The following is a 19,618-nucleotide window of genomic DNA, read 5'->3' as shown; positions in this document are numbered from 1 at the left end:
TCCATACAGAAGTGATGTTTAGGATGCTGAAGACTAGTTCTAGAGTTTTCATATAATATTGGTTTTTGAAATTTTGTAGGAAAGCTTTTACTTTGTTACCTTCAATGTCGTTTCAAATGTCATTCATGAGTGACTGGACAACCTTTACATATAACCAGAATTTCTTTGGGTTTTGTGAGAGATCTTTTTAATGATACTGTGCTACAGTAGACGCTGAAGGCTTCCCACAACACTTTTGACAGCTGAAATGCATTTCATTCAGTATCTCTCTACCTTTAGCCCAACAAATTTTTCCTCCTTTTTTTGACCCCTATTACGCACTACTTTCTGTTTCTTCAGAAGGTTCCTCCTCCTCCTTCCCCCCTCACACACACACACACACACACACACACACACACACACACACACACACAGTGACTGTCTGTAATGGAGGGTCCCTTCCACCATGAACTCTTCTATTAGTTACATAGCTATCAACAACATGAACATCCTCAAAGAGATCTGGTTTGTGTGTTGCTATTAGGTCTAGGATATTTCCGTAATGAGTGGGATCCCAAACTATTAGTTCTAGGAAATTTTAAAGCTCACAGTGTTGGGTTTTAGCCACTTTCTGGCAGTATATTATATGACCTCCACCGAGTTTCTGCACTACTACGAACCATGGACATTGTTGTGAAAGCTTTAGCAACTGATCACTATGATTTTAATTGTTATATCTGTGGGAGTTGTTTCTTTGAATCCTACCCTAGAACTTTGGTATCTCCTACAGGTATCATTATCTTGTGTACATTCCAAAACACAGCCAGCCACATTGGTAGCAGCCCATAATGTGTACTGCACGCTTGACCCATTTAGGGGGACCCAACAATTCTCAACCTTTGGCGTAAGTTCAGGAAGTCAAAGAACCTTCAACATCTCTGGTTCAAGCCTTCAACTCAGCTGTGAACCAGACAGCTCCAATCAGTTCTGGGAACAATGCAACAGACTGTGAGCTTTGTTGAAATTGTGAGCAAGGCTGGTCTTCCCAATTCTCTCAGCCAGTCATTGAAATGCCCAAATGGAACTTCAGACTCCCAGACGACAGGCATAATCCAATCCAGCATATGACACATTCTGGAGTTGGTTGTACACTGTTCCTTCAATGCTACTGGATCAGTGTCTTCAATGCATTTAACAAAGCCTCTAGGTATATACACAGAGTGGACAAGGTGATCCCTCCAAAGCTGGCGTTTCACTAGGGGTACCATCATTCGCTGCAAGCTTTAAATGTTGGTGATTAACATATCTCTACTCTTTTGTGTTTGCTTTCCCTTGACAGAGCACATGGCGTTTTTCTCAACAGGTTGCGTAAGTCTCACTGACTCAGGTTCAGTTTCAGTGGCAGGCAGTAACGACGTTGAACTTGTTGTTAAGGGAGTGGGTGTAATAACCTGAGTTCTCCCTGATCCCTGTGTCCCCCGCACAGAGCCTCTAGACGTGTCACTAACATGCCTCTGACATATCACTCACCATCGAGTGGACAAGCGATGATGGATCCTGTACTTCCAGCCAAGGAGATAATACCGGTTGGAGAGGCTAGTACTTGAAATGCAACTGGTATCTCCGGTACATATCTCTCAGCATTTACCCCATACACTCTTTCATTGCAGCTCCCAATCACTTGGCACCATTAAGAGTGATTTCCAGCTTCTTACAATCAGCAACTATCTCACTCCATGCCAAAGAACAGCATTCACAGTAAGGCTCAATCTTACTCTTGAAATGTTTCTCTGAACTCTAAATAGTTTACTTTAGAGTAGTTTTTCTGATACTGTTTTAATTTCAGGATGTATTATGCTAAAAGTATTGTATAATATAAGAGTATGTTGTCTCATATTTTATTTTGTTGCTGCTTCAGAAAGCTGACTTATACCTGCTCAGTGGGGAATTTTGCCCACACGTTCAGTGATCCCTTCTAAGGAAGGTCTAATAGTTGCTGATGAGTCATCCGAGCTGAATGGCCGTGGTCAAAGAAACTTCTCGGCTCTCAGTGTTTTGTTCAGAGCTGTGCTGGACATCTTCGAAGGTGCTTCTGGTACCACAGAGTCTTGCCAACTTGTCAGGAACTGAAAAGTTTTTTCGACCACTTCCATACTGCCTGGAAGACTCGTCAGCAACTATGACATCCGGTCGTTAAAGCCTTCATTGTATTGATAGTCTAATGGAACAATGTTCTATTCTGTTGCTGTAATACTGAACGCACAAAGGGAAGGAAGGAAGGAAGGAAGATGTAGAGTTTAATGTTCCATTGACAGTGCGGTCATTAGAGATGGAGAACAGTTCAGATTACGAAAGGATGAAGGAAATCAGCTGTGTTATTTTTCAAAGAACCCATCCTGGCATTTACACAGAAAATCTAAATCTGGACGGACAGACAGGGATTTGAACCTCTGTCATCCCAAATGCGAGTCCAGTTGGCTAACCGCTGCCCCACCTGAACATACAGTTGCACTTACTTCACTATGTGCATCAGCATCTACACTGCTCTTCTTGGGTTTCCTAACGAAATGTGGAACGGCAACACATCACCACATATGAACTATGAAATTATAATGAAAACTAGACCTTTAGCTGCTTACATGTATTGATAAATATCAACGGGGACAGTTGAAAAATGTATGCCCCGACCGGGACTCGAACCAGGGACCTCCTGCTTGCATGGCAGACGCTCTATCCGACTGAGCCACCGAGGACACAGACGATAGTGCGAGTGCAGGGACTTATCTCTGGTACATTTTCAACTATTTATCAATGCCTGCAAGCAACTAATGGTCTGGATTTCATTAAAATTTCATTGTTCCATAGCTGCAAGATCACCAGTGGTATCTGTACAGATACCAGCTTCGTACATATGAACTATTCTCTAACCTTAATTTCTGGCAATGTTTGCCTTTCCTGTAACTAGTTTTATGAGGTCATTCCAATTTACATCACTCTGGACACACACTCCCAGATAAAGTGATCTTTCCAGTGACTAACAAACCTTTCACTGCAACTTTCTGAAACTGAAATTTTGCTCTAAAGATCTGCATCATCTGTCAACAACTATACAGAGCTTTTAATGTTACCAAAGAGGTGAGTTTCATATATTGTGAGCAGCATAGGTTCCACAAACTTCCATGGGGCATCTACGTCTACATACATATTGGCAGAGGGTGCCCTGTTGTACTACTATTACTACTACTAGTACCACCAGAGATGTACAAATTCCCCTTGCAGCCTGCTTGTGCTGCGCCTGACAACAGGTTGCGCTGTCAAGCTACCGTGACTAGAGTAGCCAGGTAGTTAGCCCGCAGTTCATTTATAGCAACGGTGGGGGCAGCACAATGAATAGGTCGAACTTTAGTGAGATTGAAAAAAAATTGACAACTGGCGAATACATGCCGGTAACGAAACAGAGCACAAGTGCCACATGGGGAACGTTTTCGTGTACTTATGAGGCCGCTTCAAATAAATCAGTAGGTGTGTCTCAATACAAACTGTGTAAAAAGCTCTTAAGTACTTATTGGCGAACCTTGAGTATGTTACGACGTGTGCAAATTTGACAAGAAGTTCCCTCACTCCGTAAATATCTTGAAAGAGGACAAAGATTTAGTGGCTGAAAAGAGCGTCAAAATGTGTGCTAAGGACCCGAGACCATTTAGCAGTATAGAGGGAGAAGGATTTCTTAATTTACACACACACACACACACACACACACACACACACTGGGTGTTACAAAAAGGTACGGTCAAACTTTCAGGAAACATTCCTCACACACAAATAAAGAAAATATGTATGTGGACATGTGTCCGGAAACGCTTAATTTCCAAGTTAGAGCTCATTTTAGTTTCGTCAGTATGTACTGTACTTCCTCGATTCACCACCAGTTGGCCCAATTGAAGGAAGGTAATGTTGACTTCGGTGCTTGTGTTGACATGAGACTCATTGCTCTACAGTACTAGCATCGAGCAGATCAGTACGTAGCATCAACAGGTTAGTGTTCATCACAAACGTGGTTTTGCAGTCAGTGCAATGTTTACAAATGCGGAGTTGGCAGATGCCCATTTGATGTACGGATTAGCACGGGGCAATAGCCGTGGCGCAGTACGTTTGTATCGAGACAGATTTCCAGAACGAAGGTGTTCCGACAGGAAGACGTTTGAAGCAATTGATTGGCGTCCTAGGGAGCACGGAACATTCCAGCCTATGACTCGCGACTGGGGAAGACCTAGAACGACGAGGACACCTGCAATGGACGAGGCAATTCTTCATGCAGTCGACGATAACCCTAATGTCAGCGTCAGAGAAGTTGCTGCTGTACAAGGAAACGTTGACCATGTCACTGTATGGAGAGTGCTACGGGAGAACCAGTTGTTTCCGTTCCATGTACAGTGTGTGCAGGCACTATCAGCAGCTGATTGGCCTCCACGGGTACACTAATGCAGATGGTTCATCTGACAATGTGTCAATCCTCATTTCAGTGCAGATGTTCTCTTTACGGATGAGGCTTCATTCCAACGTGATCAAATTGGAAATTTTCACAATCAACATGTGTGGGCTGACGAGAATCCGCACACAATTGTGCAATCACGTCATCAACACAGATTTTCTGTGAACGTTTGGGCAGGCATTGTTGGTGATGTCTTGATTGGGCCCCATGTTCTTCCACCTACGTTCAATGGAGCACGTTATCATGATTTCATACAGGATACTCTACCTGTGCTGCTAGAACATGTGCCTTTACAAGTACGACACAACATGTGGTTGATGCACAATGGAGCTCCTGCACATTTCAGTCAAAGTGTTCGTACGCTTCTCAACAACAGATTCGGTGACCGATGGATTGGTAGAGGTGGACCAATTCCGTGGCCTCCACGCTCTCCTGTCCTCAACCCTCTTGACTTTCATTTATGGGGGCATTTGAAAGCTCTTGTCTACGCAACCCCGGTACCAAATGTAGAGACTCTTCGTGTTCGTATTCTGGACAGCTATGATACAATACACCATTCTCCAGGGCTGCATCAGCACATCAGGGATTCCATGCGATGGAGGGTGGATGCACGTATCCTCGCTAACGGAGGACATTTTGAACATTTCCTGTAACAAAGTGTTTGAAGACACGGTGGTACATTCTGTTGCTGTGTGTTTCCATTTCATGATTAATGTGATTTGAAGAGAAGTAATAAAATGAGCTCTAACATGGAAAGTAAGCGTTTCTGGACACATGTCCACATAACATTTTCTTTCTTTGTGTGTGAGGAATGTTTCCTGAAAGTTAGGCCGTACCTTTTTGTAACACACACACACAGATATATATATATGCCCACATGAGCCAACTTTCATGGTAACCCGCAAACGATGTCAAAATCTTTTGTAACGTACTGGTTTTTTTTTTTTTTTTTTTTTTTTTTTTTTTTTTGTTTTGTTTTAGGGCGCAAAACTGCTAAGGTCATTAGCGCCCGGTCTGTGACTTAGGAAACAGTAAAAAAACGAAAACGGAAACTAGCAGCAATGGGAACGAAAGTCATAAAATTGGAGAAACTAAAAGCAGAAGGAAGGCTTAAAAATTCACTACAGAAGGGGGTTGGTTGTCCCAAAAAAAACTTCAAATGACTGACGACATTTCACTGGCACGAATGAACTCTAGAACGCGATCGGCCAATCGCGTGTCATCGGCTAAAATTGACGATATATCAGGCGACAGCTGTAGATGGGCGCGTAACGGAGTAAAATAGGGGCACTCAATTAAAAGGTGTCTTACCGTCCACAACTGAGAGCAGTGGGGACAGAGTGGGGGAGGATCGCCGCTTAAAAGATGTCTATGGCTAAAAAGACAGTGCCCTATCCGGAGTCTAGTTAAAATTACCTCCTCCCGACGACGCGTTCGGGAGGAAGAGGTCCAAAAGCACAAGGAAGAGTTTTCACGTCCCGCAATTTATTTTGGGGAAGTGTCGACCAGTGCGCGTGCCATAAATGAACAACACGACAACATAAAACGCTCCGTAGATCGGCGACGGAAATCGATGGAATAGCTGGCTGAAGAAGAGAGACTGCAGCCTTGGCTGCAATATCGGCCGCCTCATTTCCGCAGATACCAACGTGTCCCGGGAGCCAGAGGAACGCCACCGAGACGCCCCCCAGATGGAGCAAGCGCAGACAGTCCTGAATCCGGTGGACCAGAGGGTGCACAGGGTAAAGAGCTTTGAGACTGAGGAGAGAGCTGAGAGAATCGGAGCAGATAACGTACTGTATCCGCTGATGGCGGCGGATGTAGTGGACAGCCCGGAGAACAGCGTAAAGCTCCGCAGTATAGACCGAACACTGGTCGGGAAGCCGAAAGTGATTTGGGGTGTTGCCAACAACATAGGCACTCCCTACACCTAATGATGTTTTCGAGCCATCGGTGTAAATAAATGTGGCTTCCATCATTTGTGCACATAGAGCAGCAAATGCCCGACGATAAACAAGTGAAGGGGTACCATCCTTGGGAAATCGACAAAGGTCACGGAGCAGGCAGATCCGGGGACGGAGCCAAGGCGGTGCTGTACCCCAAGTTGTCAAGAAGGTTTTAGGAAAGCGGAAGGAAAGAGAATGGAGCAGTTGACGGAAGCGGACTCCCGGTGGTAGTAGGGATGAGGGGCGACCTGCATACCCTACATCAAAGGAGGCGTCGAAAAATATGTCATGGGCTGGATTAGCAGGCATGGAAGACAGATGGCTGGCATAACGGCTCAGAAGGACTGCTCACCGATTGGACAGCAGAGGTTCAGCAGTCTCAGCATAAAGGCTTTCCACAGGGCTGGTGTAAAAAGCTCCAGACACTAAACGTAATCCACGGTGGTGGATAGAGTCGAGACGCCGAAGAATAGACAGCCGAGCAGAGGAGTAGACTATGCTTCCATAGTCCAATTTCGAGTGCACTAAGACGCGATAGAGGCAGAGAAGGACCACTCGGTCCGCTCCCCAGGAGGTACCATTCAGGACACGGAGGGTGTTGAGGGATCGCAGACAGTGAGCCGAAAGATACGAAATGTGGGAGGACCAGCATAGTTTTCTGTCAAACATAAGACCCAACAATTTAGCGACATCTGAAAACGGAAGGTTGACAGGTCCTAGATGTAAGGAGGGTGGAAGAAACTCCTTACGTCGCCAAAAATTAACACAAACGGTCTTACTGGGAGAAAAACGGAAGCCGGTTTCGATGCTCCAAGAGTGGAGGCGATCGAGACATCCTTGAAGACGTCGTTCAAGAAGGCTGGTCCGTTGAGAGCTGTAGTAGATCGCAAAATCGTCCACAAAGAGGGAGCCCGAGACATCAGGAAGGAGACAATCCATAATTGGATTGATGGCAATGGCAAACAGTACAACACTCAGCACGGAGCCCTGGGGTACCCTGTTTTCTTGAGAGAAAGTGTGGGAGAGAGTAGTGTTCACCCGCACCCTAAATGTGCGTTCTGCCATAAATTCGCGAAGAAAAAGGGGCAGCCGACCTCGAAAGCCCCAAGAGAACAGTGTGCGGAGGATACCTGTCCTCCAACAGGTATCGTATGCTCTCTCCAGATCAAAAAATATTGCTACTGTTTGGCATTTCCGGAGAAAATTATTCATGATATAAATGGAGAGAGCAACAAGATGGTCAACGGCAGAACGATGCTTTCGGAATCCGCATTGGGCAGGTGTTAAAAGACTGCGGGACTCCAGCCACCACGCTAGACGGTAATTCACCATACGCTCCAAAACCTTACAGACACTACTCGTGAGAGAAATGGGGCGATAGCTAGAGGGGAGAGGTTTGTCCTGTCCAGGTTTCGGAACGGGAACGACGATAGCTTCCCACCATCATCTGGGAAAAGTACTGTCGGTCCAAATTCGATTATAAAGGTGAAGGAGGTAATGCAGACTATGGGTTGATAAATGCAGCAACATTTGGACGTGGATACCATCCGGTCCTGGGGCGGAGGAGCGAGAAGAAGACAGTGCATGTTGGAGTTCCCGCATGGAGAAAACAGTATTATAGCTTTCGCGATTTTGAGAGGAGAAAGCAAGAGGTCGCACTTCCGCTGCACGTTTCTTCGGGAGAAACGCTGGCGGGTAATTGGAAGAGCTCGAAATCTCAGCAAAGTGCTGACCCAACGAGTTAGAAATTGTGACGGGGTCCACGAATGTATCATGCGCGACAGTGAGCCCAGAGACCGGGGAGAAACTAGGCGCGCCTGAGAACCGTCGAAGCCGACTCCAAACTTCCAAGGAAGAAGTGAAGGTGTTAAATGAGCTAATAAAGAATTTCCAGCTTGCCTTCTTGCTATCGCGTACGACGCGACGGCATCACGCACGGAACTGCTTATAGCGGATACAGTTGGCCAAAGACGGATGGTGGCGGAAAACGCGGAGAGCACGTCGCCGCTCACGTATTGCATCACGGCATGCCTCGTTCCACCAAGGAACTGGGGGGCGCCGGGGCAATTCGGACGTGCGTGGTATTGAATGTTCCGCAGCCGTAAGAATAACGTCGGTAATATGTGTGACCTCATCGTCGACGCTGGGAAAGTGACAGTCATCGAATGTCGCTAGAGACGAAAAAAGTGTCCAATCAGCTTGGGCAAACTTCCATCGTCGCGGGCGTATGTATGGCAGTTGAGGCTGCAGTCTAAGGACACACGGAAAGTGGTCACTCGAGTGTGTATCATCAAGGGCGAACCATTCAAAGTGCCGAGCTAGCGGAACAGTACCGACCGCAAGGTCCAAATGAGATAAATTCGTCGTGGAGGCAGATAAAAATGCAGGGATCCCAGTGTTGAGGCAAACTAGATCCACTTGGTGGAAGACGTCTAGCAATGGTGAGCCACATGGACAAGGATGTGGAGATCCCCAAAGCGGGTGGTGGGCATTAAAGTCCCCAACCAGCAAATAGGGGGGTGGAAGCTGACCAAGAAGATGAAGGAGATCAGCTCGTGCCATTGGTGTGGACGATGGAATGTAGACAGTACAAAGAGAGAACGTGTATCCGGAAAGGGAAAGACGGACAGCGGCAGCTTGGAAGGAAGTGTTTAAGGGGATTGGGTGATAATGGAGAGTATCATGGAGAAGAATCATGAGTCCTCCATGGGCTGGAGTGCCTTCAACAGAGGGGAGATCATATCGGACGGACTGAAAATGAGGGAGAACAAAGCAGTCATGGGGATGCAGCTTTGTTTCCTGAAGACAGAAGATGACCGGTGAGTAGGATCGTAAGAGGATCGACAATTCATCCCTATTGGCTCGAATGCCGCGGATATTCCAGTGGATAATGGACATGGGGTGAACAGAAAATGGAGGAATGTGACCAAAGTTGCTGTCAACTCAAAGACTGCTCAGAGCTAGCGACTGACAGCATGGAATGGCATTCAGCCGAAGGCAGAAGATCCTGATCCATAGGTTGGTCAGGAGCAGCTCCTGCCACCAGCGATCGGCCGGTTGACCGGCCACCAGCAGTGCGCCTCGGCGACACAGAAGACGGCCGAGGGCGATTTCCGCCAGGTGGTGCTGTAGATGGGACACGCCTTGGCGGAGAAGGAGAGGAACTGGGTTTCTTTGTAGCCTTCTTAGAAGTATGATGTTTAGATGAAGGAGGAACCGATGGTTGGGAAGTTGTGGTACATAAAAACTCTTCACGAGTATGCTCTTTTTTGGAAGGCTTGGTGTCTGACTTTTGGGCTCGAGATTTAGCAGAACCCGATGAAGGGTGAGCCATAGAGTGGGCAGGCGAAAGTGGTGAGGTTGAACGGGCGATCTTTGCGCTGGCCGATCTGACGACCGTGGCACTAAAGGTGAAGTCGCAAGTCTGCATGGCCGCCTCCTTTGTTGGCCGAGGAGAAGCAAGGACAGTGCTGTATTTTCCTGTCTGAGGCACGGTGGGCTGGCGACTGGCAAATAATTTTCGAGCAGCAAAGGTCGACACTTTTCCTTCACTCTTATTTCCTGGATGAGCTTTTCGTCCTTAAAAACGGGGCAATCTCGAGAGGAAGCAGCGTGGTCACCCATACAGTTGATGCAGCGAGGGGATGGAGGTGGACAAGCACCCTCATGGGCATCCTTGCCACACGTAACACATTTGGCCGGATTGGAACAGGACTGGCTGGTGTGATTGAACCGCTGACACCGATAGCAACGCGTAGGGTTTGGGACATAAGGGCGAACGGAAATTATCTCATAACCTGCTTTGATTTTCGATGGGAGTTGAACTTTGTCAAATGTCAAGAAGACAGTGCGGGTTGGAATGATGTTCATGTCAACCCTTTTCATAACTCTATGAACAGCTGTTACGCCCTGGTCAGACAGGTAGTGCTGAATTTCTTCATCAGACAATCCATCGAGGGAGCGTGTATAAACGACTCCACGCGACGAATTTAAGGTACGGTGCGGTTCCACCCGGACAGGGAAGGTGTGGAGCAGAGAAGTACGCAGCAATTTTTGTGCCTGGAGGGCACTGACTGTTTCTAACAACAGGGTGCCATTCCGTAATCTGGAACAAGACTTTACAGGACCTGCAATTGCGTCGACACCTTTCTGAATAATGAAAGGGTTGACCGTGGAGAAGTCGTGACCTTCGTCAGACCGAGAAACAACAAGGAACTGTGGCAACGATGGAAGAACTGTCTGTGGCTGAGACTCAGTGAACTTACGTTTGTGAGCAGACATAGTGGAAGGTGAGGAAACCATTGTGGAAGAATCCCCCATGATTACCAGTGTCTCCGATGGCGCGCTCCTTCCTTGTGGGGACCCTCTCTGAGGGCACTCCCGCCTTAGGTGATTGTTCACACCTCAGGTCACACCTCCCGACAAACGGACGGAGGGACCAATCGGCACTTTCGGAAGGTATCAGCTCAGGTAATCACCCCTCCCTGGGCCTGGCCGTTACCAGGGGGTACGTACGTGTCCTACCTGTCTACCCGGGGCGGGGAATTACGCATTACCCCGTCACCGGCTACGCATGGAAGTGCGTGGGTCGGCCTTCAGACACGCACAGGGAGGAAAAAAAGAGAAAGGGAAAGGAAAGAAGAGGGGTCTCAAACGCCGCAGCGGAGAAAAGTGCAGAGAGAAGCGGGAAGGAAAAGAGAAGGACAGAGGAAGGACGAAGACTTGCAAGTATAGAAAGCAAGGAATTTGTAACAGTTTAGAGCGTCCGTCTCCAGACGTAGGCACAAACCATACTCCCAGAGGGGGAGAAAGGGAAGGAAAGAGCCAGAGGTGAGGGGGGGGGGGGGGGGGGCGAAGATGGGGGAGGGGGAAGGATGAGGAACGGAAAGGAAGGAGGGCCACATTAGCTCGGGGTCCCGTGCTCGCTACGCACGTGTCCACAAAAGAGTTGTGAACCCCCTGGGGGGTAACGTACTGTATTCCATGCACTGTCCGAAATATTATGTACACAGTGATGTTCCTCTTGATGGTCAAGTGTGCAAAATTTCTTCAAGATCGGACTAAAACTGTAGGTTGGTATAGAAGTGTATAAGTAAAGTACCGTCCTCCATGCACCATTCAGAATTTTAAGCAGACAGCGCCCTTCATCCTGCGTTGAATATCAAGTGTGCCAAATTTCATCAAGATCGGAATAAAAACGTACAATTTGTCCAATTCCATTAGGTAAAGTAACCTCTGCCATGCAACCTACGAAATTTTATGTAGACTGTGACCTTCCTCTTGGGTTAAAGGTATAGTGTGCAAAATTTCATCAAGATTGTATGCAATACACACGGACACAATGAAAAAGCACTTCAGTTTTTCTCAAATTTTCCACTTTTTCGGTTGATTTTCCAAAAATTTTATTTCATAAAAACCTTGTCCTGATAATTACGAGCACAGCAAAAAAAATTTGCCGAAATGGTCCAGCTGTTCTTTAGTTTTACACTTAACACATTTGGCCACCGGGCAAGCATGGGTGGGCTAAAAGCGGAACATGTACACCACTGACTACTACTACTACTACTACTACTACTACTACTAGTTATTTCCTTTCCTGTTCCACTAGCAAACAGATTAAGGGGGAAACAACTGTCTGTACACCTCCATATGAGCTCTAATCTTATTTTCATGGTCCTCATGCAAAATGTACATTGGCAGCTGTAGAATCATTCTGCAGTCAATCTCAGATATCTGTTCTCTAAATTTTCGCAACACTGCTCCTCAAAAAGAACACCACCTTCCCTCCAGTGATTTCCATTTGAGGTGCCAAAGCACATCTGTAATATGTGCAAGGAGTTTGAACCTACTGATAACAAATGTCTGTGAGTTGGCTTTAAACCATATATCAATATCCATGAAAATGTCATTAGCAGATCTTTCTAGAACAACACTCGACATACTATTTATTGCAATACTTGTGTCATCTGCAAACAAAACAAACTCTGCTTCTGGCAGTGTAACTGACGAAAGATCATTAATGTACACAAGAAAAAGCAATGGCCCTAAGATGGATACTTGTGGGACACCACATGTAATTTCTTCCCATTCTGATGATGACTGATGACTTAATTCACTAGTCCCTTGCACTGACACCCTTTGTTTCCTGTTAGTGAGGTATGACTTGAACCATTCTGCAGCACTGCCCGTGACACCATAGAATTCTAATTTACTTAAAAGGATGTTGTGGTTCACACAATCAAATGCCTTTGACAAATCACAGAAAATACCTGCTGCTTGTAATTTGTTATTTAATGAATTAAGTACATTTTCACTGTAGGTGTAAATAGCCTTCTCGATATCAGAACCCTTCAGAAATCCAAACTGTGTTCTTGATAATATGTTATTTGTGGTCAGATGGTTGAGCAGCTGCCTGTACATTACTTTTTCTAAAATTTTTGAGAATGCTGCCAAATGTAATTTGATGGTATCTCTTTATCCCCTTTCTTGAATAGAGGCTTAACATCTGCATATTTTAGCCAGTCAGGAAATGTCCCAGTTATAATTGACTGGTTACACAAGTAACTTAGAATTGTACTAAACTCACAAGAACATGCCTTAATTAACTTTGTTGATATTTCATCATACCCACTAGAATGCTTTGTTTTTAAAGATTTTATTATGGAAGTTATGTCTTTTCGCGAAGTGAGTGATATATTCATGTACCTGAAGCTATTTGTGAAAGCTAGTTACAGATATTGAAGGGCATTATTTACTGATCCTGAAAGTCCCATTCTATCAGTAACGGATATAAAGTACTTGTTAAATAGATTTGCCACACTATGCCCATCGTTTACTAATGTGTCATCTACCCTTAATGCTATTTCCTCCTGTTCCTTTCTGGTTCTACCAGTCTTCTCTTTCACTATATCCCATATTGTTTTTATTTTGTTCCCTGACATTGCTATCTTCTTCTCGTAGTGCATTTGTTCAGACGTCTGAATTACTTTTTTTAATATTTTACAGTATTCCTTGTATTTAGCTAAATCATCAGCATTGACGCTATTCTTGGTCGACAGATAGATTTTCCTTTTTGTCTTGCAGGAAATCTTTATTCCTTGTGTAATCCATGGTTTTATTATAGACTTCTGTTTAATTTGGGTAACTTTTAGAGGAAAACAGTTTTCAAACATGGTTGGTTGGTTTGGGGGGATTAAAGGGACCAGACTGCGACGGTCATCAGTCCCTTTTTCCAAAAAAAAGTAAAACCACCCAAAGAGAATAAAAAACGAACAACAGGAAAGACGTCAGACGACACAGGACAAGAAATACTCCTACAGAGATCAGACGAAACAAATTAAAATCACACAGAGTGTGACAGTGGTTGGCCGACCATAGAGATAAAAAGGAAAAGCCAACCACCGAGAACACATTAAAAACTCAGCGTAAAATCGTAGGCCAATGGCCAGAATCAACACAAAAGAACAGAACAAACACTCAGAGTAAATAATAAAAACCCCCTGCCCGAATAAAACGGAAAACTAAGTCAGCCATACCAGGGTCATCACATAAGAGGGCAGGGAGCGTATCAGGCAGCGCAAATGTCTGCCTGACCACAGCTAAAAGGGGGCAGGCCAACAAAATATGGGCCACTGTCAAAGCCGCCCCGCAGCAACATACAGGAGGGTCCTCCCGGCGCAGTAAATAACTGTGTGTCAGGTGGGAGTGGCCAATGCGGAGCCGACAAAGGACGACAGAGTCCCTGCGGTTGGCTCGCAGGGATGACCGCCACACAGTCGTCGTCTCCTTGATGGCACGGAGTTTATTGGGCATGATCCGATTGCGCCATTCAGCGTCCCAAAGCGCAAAAACTTTTCGGCGGAGGACTGCCCGCAAATCAGTCTCTGGGAGACCAACGTCCAGAGACTGCTTACTCGTGGCCTCTTTCGCCAGGCGGTCAACATGTTCATTGCCCGGGATACCGACATGACCGGGGGTCCACACAAAGACCACAGAGCGGCCGCAACGCGCAAGAGTATGCAGGGACTCATGGATAGCCATCACCAGACGAGAACGAGGAAAACACTGGTCGAGAGCTCGTAAACCGCTCAGGGAATCGCTACAGATAACGAAGGACTCACCTGAGCAGGAGCGGATATACTCTAGGGCACGAAAGATGGCGACTAGCTCAGCAGTGTAAACGCTGCAGCCAGCCGCCAAGGACCGTTGTTCGGAATGGTCCCCTAGAGTTAGCGCATACCCGACACGACCAGCAACCATCGAACCGTCGGTGTAAACAATTCCAGAGCCCTGATACGTGGCCAGGATGGAATAAAAGCGGCGGCGGAAGGCCTCTGGAGGGACCGAGTCCTTCGAGCCCTGTGCCAAGTCGAGCCGAAGGCAAGGGCGAGGAACACACCACGGGGGTGTACGCAGAGGCGCCCGGAAAGGAGGTGGAACTGGGAAAAACCCAAGCCCGCAGAGAAGCTCCTTGATGCGTACGGCGATCGGACAACCCGACCGGGGCCGACGGTCTGGCAGATGGACGACTGACTGCGGGAAGAGGACACGATAATTTGGATGCCCGGGCAAGCTAAAAACATGGGCAGCATAAGCGGCCAGCAAACGTTGGCGTCGGAACCGCAGTGGAGGTACACCTGCCTCCACTAGGACGCTGTCCACAGGGCTGGTGCGGAAAGCACCAGTGGCAAGGCGTATCCCGCTGTGGTGAAGTGGGTCAAGCACCCGCAACGCAGATGGGGATGCTGAGCCATAAGCTAGGCACCCATAATCCAGGCGAGACTGGATTAACGCCTGGTAGAGCCGCAACAGGGTAGATCGGTCGGCGCCCCAGCGGGTGTGGCTCAAACAACGCAGGGCGTTGAGATGCCGCCAACACGCTTGTTTAAGCTGCCGGAGATGAGGCAGCCAAGTCAACCGGGCATCAAAAAGGACACCCAAAAACCTGTGGGTCTCCACCACAGCAAGAAGTTCGTCGGCAAGATAAAGCCGCGGCTCAGGATGGACCGTTCGGCGCCGGCAGAAATGCATAACGCGGGTCTTGGCAGCCGAAAACTGAAAACCACGCGCTACAGCCCAAGACTGCGCCTTGCGGATTGCGCCCTGTAGCTGACGTTCAGCTGCTGCAATGCTAATAGAACTATAGTAAAGACAGAAGTCGTCAGCATACAGGGAAGCGGAGACAGAATTTCCTACTGCCGCAGCGAGACCGTTTATTGCAATTAAAAACAGGCATACACTGAGGACAGAGCCCTGGGGTACCCCGTTCTCCTGGACGAGGGAGGAACTATATGAGGCCGCGACTTGCACGCGGAAGGTACGATACGACAGAAAATTTCTAATAAAGATCGGCAGAGGGCCCCGAAGACCCCATCCATGAAGCGTAGAAAGGATGTGATGACGCCATGTCGTATCGTACGCCTTCCGCATGTCGAAAAAGACAGCGACCAGGTGCTGACGGCGGGCAAAGGCTGTACGGATGGCCGACTCAAGGCTCACCAGATTGTCGGTGGCGGAGCGGCCTTTACGGAACCCACCCTGAGACGGAGCCAGAAGGCCCCGAGACTCCAGCACCCAATTTAAGCGCCGGCTCACCATCCGTTCAAGCAACTTGCAAAGAACGTTGGTGAGACTAATGGGACGGTAGCTGTCCACCTCCAGAGGATTCGTTCCAGGTTTCAAAATGGGGATGACAATACTTTCCCGCCATTGCGACGGAAACTCACCCTTGACCCAGAGACGGTTGTAAAGGTCGAGGAGGCGTCGCTTGCAGTCCACTGAAAGGTGTTTCAGCATCTGACAGTGGATGCGATCTGGCCCGGGAGCGGTATCAGGGCAAGCAGCAAGGGCACTCTGAAATTCCCACTCACTGAATGGAGCGTTGTAGGGTTCAGAAGCGTTGGTGCGAAAAGAAAGGCTCCGACGTTCCATCCGCTCTTTAATGGAGCGGAAGGCCTGGGGGTAATTCGCAGAAGCGGAACTCATAGCAAAATGTTCTGCTAAGCGGTTTGCAATGACGTCGGAGTCAGTACAAACTGCTCCATTCAGTGAGAGCGCAGGGACGCTGGCAGGGGTCCGATAGCCGAAGACCCGTCGAATCTTGGCCCAGACCTGCGATGGAGTGACATGGAGTCCAATGGTGGACACATACCGCTCCCAGCACTCCTCCTTGCCTTGGCGGATAAGGAGGCGGGCCCGCGCACGCAGCCGTTTGAAGGCGATAAGGTGGTCCATAGAGGGATGTCGCTTGTGACGCTGGAGCGCCCGCCGGCGATCTTTAATCGCTTCAGCGATCTCAGGCGACCACCAAGGCACAGCCCTCCGCCGAGGGGACCCAGAAGAACGGGGAATGGCAGACTCGGCGGCAGTGACGATGCCGGCGGTGACCGATGTAACCACCGCATCAATGGCATCAGTTGAGAGAGGCTCAATAGCGGCAGTGGAGGAGAACAAGTCCCAGTCAGCCTTATTCATAGCCCATCTGCTAGGGCGCCCAGAAGAGTGACGCTGTGGTAGTGACAGAAAAATCGGAAAGTGGTCACTACCACACAGGTCGTCATACACACTCCAGTGGACAGATGGTAAGAGGCTAGGGCTACAGATTGAAAGGTCAATGGCGGAGTAGGTGCCATGCGCCACACTGAAGTGTGTGGAGGCACCATCATTCAAAATCGAGAGATCGAGCTGCGACAATAAATGCTCAACGGTGGCGCCTCGGCCTGTTGCCACTGACCCACCCCACAGAGGGTTATGGGCGTTAAAGTCGCCCAGTAATAAGAAAGGTGGCGGCAATTGGGCTATCAGCGCAGCCAGGACATGCTGCGCGACATCACCCTCCGGTGGAAGGTAAAGACTGCAGACGGTAAGAGCCTGAGGCGTCCACACCCTAACAGCGACAGCCTCTAAAGCTGTTTGTAGAGGGACAGACTCGCTGTGAAGAGAGTTAAGGACATAGATGCAGACGCCACCAGACACCCTTTCATAAGCTGCTCGGTTCTTATAATAACCCCGATAGCCACGGAGGGCGGGGGTGCGCATTGCTGGAAACCAAGTTTCCTGCAGAGCAATGCAGAGGAAAGGGTGAAGGCTGATAAGTTGGCGGAGCTCAGCTAGATGGTGGAAGAAACCGCTGCAGTTCCACTGGAGGATGGTTTTGTCCATGGCTGAGAACGGCGTGCCGGGACTGGGACGGCAGATTACGCCGCTGGGTCACCTGCTGCCTCCGATTGAGCACCTGTGCTAGTGCTATTGCTATTCACGGCGTCTGAGGGACCGGCGAGATCGAGGTCCTCAGCGGACGCCAGAATCTCCACCTTGTCCTCAGACGCAAAGCTAGAAGGTAGCGATGGGGTGGCTACCACCGCGCGTTCCTTGGGCTTAGAGCTGCTCTTCTTTGATTTCTCACGCCGCTCCTTGGGTTGAACTGGCTGGGAGGGCTTCACCGATTCAGTCTCCGGGACTGAGGAGGATCGGGAAGCCCTTCGACCTGCAGATTGTGGGCACTTACGCCACTGGCTATCGTCAGCCTTCCCGCCGGTGGAAACCTGGGAAGGGAGGGACCCAAGGGACCCCTTGCGAGCGTGAGAAGCCGAAGAAGTTGGACACTTCTCCGGCTTAGAAGCGGGGACCGACGTCCCCGATGGGGGGGATGGTGTTGCTCCTGAGGTAGGTGGCACAGGAGCAACCCGGTGGGTAGAGCCCCCCACTGGCAAGGGGGCAGGAGGAGTTGCACCACTCGTCGATCCGGCCGGAAGGCGCGAAACTGATGGGGCTAGCACAGGTGTTGTAGCAGCGGCGTAGGAAGTTGTCATTCGCACAGGATGTAATCGGTCGTATTTCCGTTTGGCCTCAGTATAAGTCAGTCGGTCCAGGGTCTTATATTCCATGATTTTGCGCTCTTTCTGGAATATTCTGCAGTCTGGCGAGCAAGGTGAATGGTGCTCCCCGCAGTTGACGCAGATGGGAGGCGGGGCACATGGAGTATCGGGATGAGATGGGCGTCCGCAATCTCGACATGTGAGGCTGGAAGTGCAGCGGGAAGACATATGGCCGAACTTCCAGCACTTGAAGCACCGCATCGGGGGAGGGATATAGGGCTTGACGTCACATCGGTAGACCATCACCTTGACCTTTTCCGGTAACGTATCACCCTCGAAGGCCAAGATGAAGGCACCGGTAGCAACCTGATTGTCCCTCGGACCCCGATGAACGCGCCGGACGAAATGAACACCTCTACGTTCTAAGTTGGCGCGCAGCTCGTCATCAGACTGCAAAAGGAGGTCCCTATGGAAAATAACACCCTGGACCATATTTAAACTCTTATGTGGAGTAATAGTAACGTTAACATCCCCCAACTTGTCACAAGCAAGTAACCTGCGTGACTGGGCGGAGGATGCCGTTTGTATCAGTACTGAGCCAGAGCGCATTTTAGACAAGCCCTCCACCTCCCCAAACTTGTCCTCTAAATGCTCGACGAAGAACTGAGGCTTTGTAGAGAGAAAAGACTCCCCATCAGCTCTCGTGCAAACTAAGAATCGGGGCGAATAACTGTTACCTCCATCCTGGGACTTACGCTCTTCCCACGGCGTGGCCAGGGAGGGGAACGTTTTCGGATCGTACTTCTGAGCATTAAATTGAGCCCGAGAACGCTTAGAGACTGCTGGCGGCTGGCCGCCAGCGAGAGATGATGTACCACGCTTCATTGCGGGTCATCCGCCCTGATGCCACCTACTCCGACCAAGGGCCCTCCCCACGGGCGCCACCCAGCCACAGCAAAGGCCACCTGGCAGGATGGCCGTTGCCGGGAGTCCTGATACCCCAGGAGGATAGGCATCTACTCCTTGGCATACGTGGGGAGTTAACGGCGCAGGCATCAGTAGAGCGATCCCTGTGTTGTCAGGGGGCTACAACCAAGAGGGTACATGGCGGCCCCACCACAACGGACTGGCTACCGTGCTGGATCTTAGGTGCAAAACTGTCCAAGGTCGTCGTCGCAGTTAAAAGAAACACTGCAGAGGGCAGCGTGGTAATCGCACCCAGGGACGTATCCCCACCCTAAAGATCGAAAACGAGCGGGACACCATTGCAACGACGTGAAAGCCGGCTAAAGGTCTAATTGCACGACGGATACAGTGCACCATGTAAGGCGCCCTTCCCCAATTGGCTCGCTCTTCGGAATAATTTAGAAAGAAGGAGGTCAAAC

The 19,618-nt window shown here is 48.8% G+C and overlaps 1 protein-coding gene and 1 non-coding gene across 2 annotated transcripts in view; both read right to left on the bottom strand.

The window, feature by feature from the left end:
- The window catches only part of LOC126095059 (myeloid differentiation primary response protein MyD88), a 131,000-nt gene that overhangs the window by 93,928 nt on the left and 17,454 nt on the right, over nt 1-19,618 (bottom strand). The gene's annotated exons all lie outside the window — the stretch shown is intronic.
- Trnaa-ugc (transfer RNA alanine (anticodon UGC)) lies at nt 2,659-2,732 on the bottom strand. The gene has a single exon. It is a non-coding gene; the product is annotated as a tRNA-Ala (tRNA).

This window comes from Schistocerca cancellata, chromosome 1, assembly GCF_023864275.1.
Source record: "Schistocerca cancellata isolate TAMUIC-IGC-003103 chromosome 1, iqSchCanc2.1, whole genome shotgun sequence".
NCBI lineage: Eukaryota > Metazoa > Arthropoda > Insecta > Orthoptera > Acrididae > Schistocerca > Schistocerca cancellata.
Note: the sequence above shows the minus strand (reverse complement) of the source record. Positions and strands in the feature narration are given on the sequence as shown.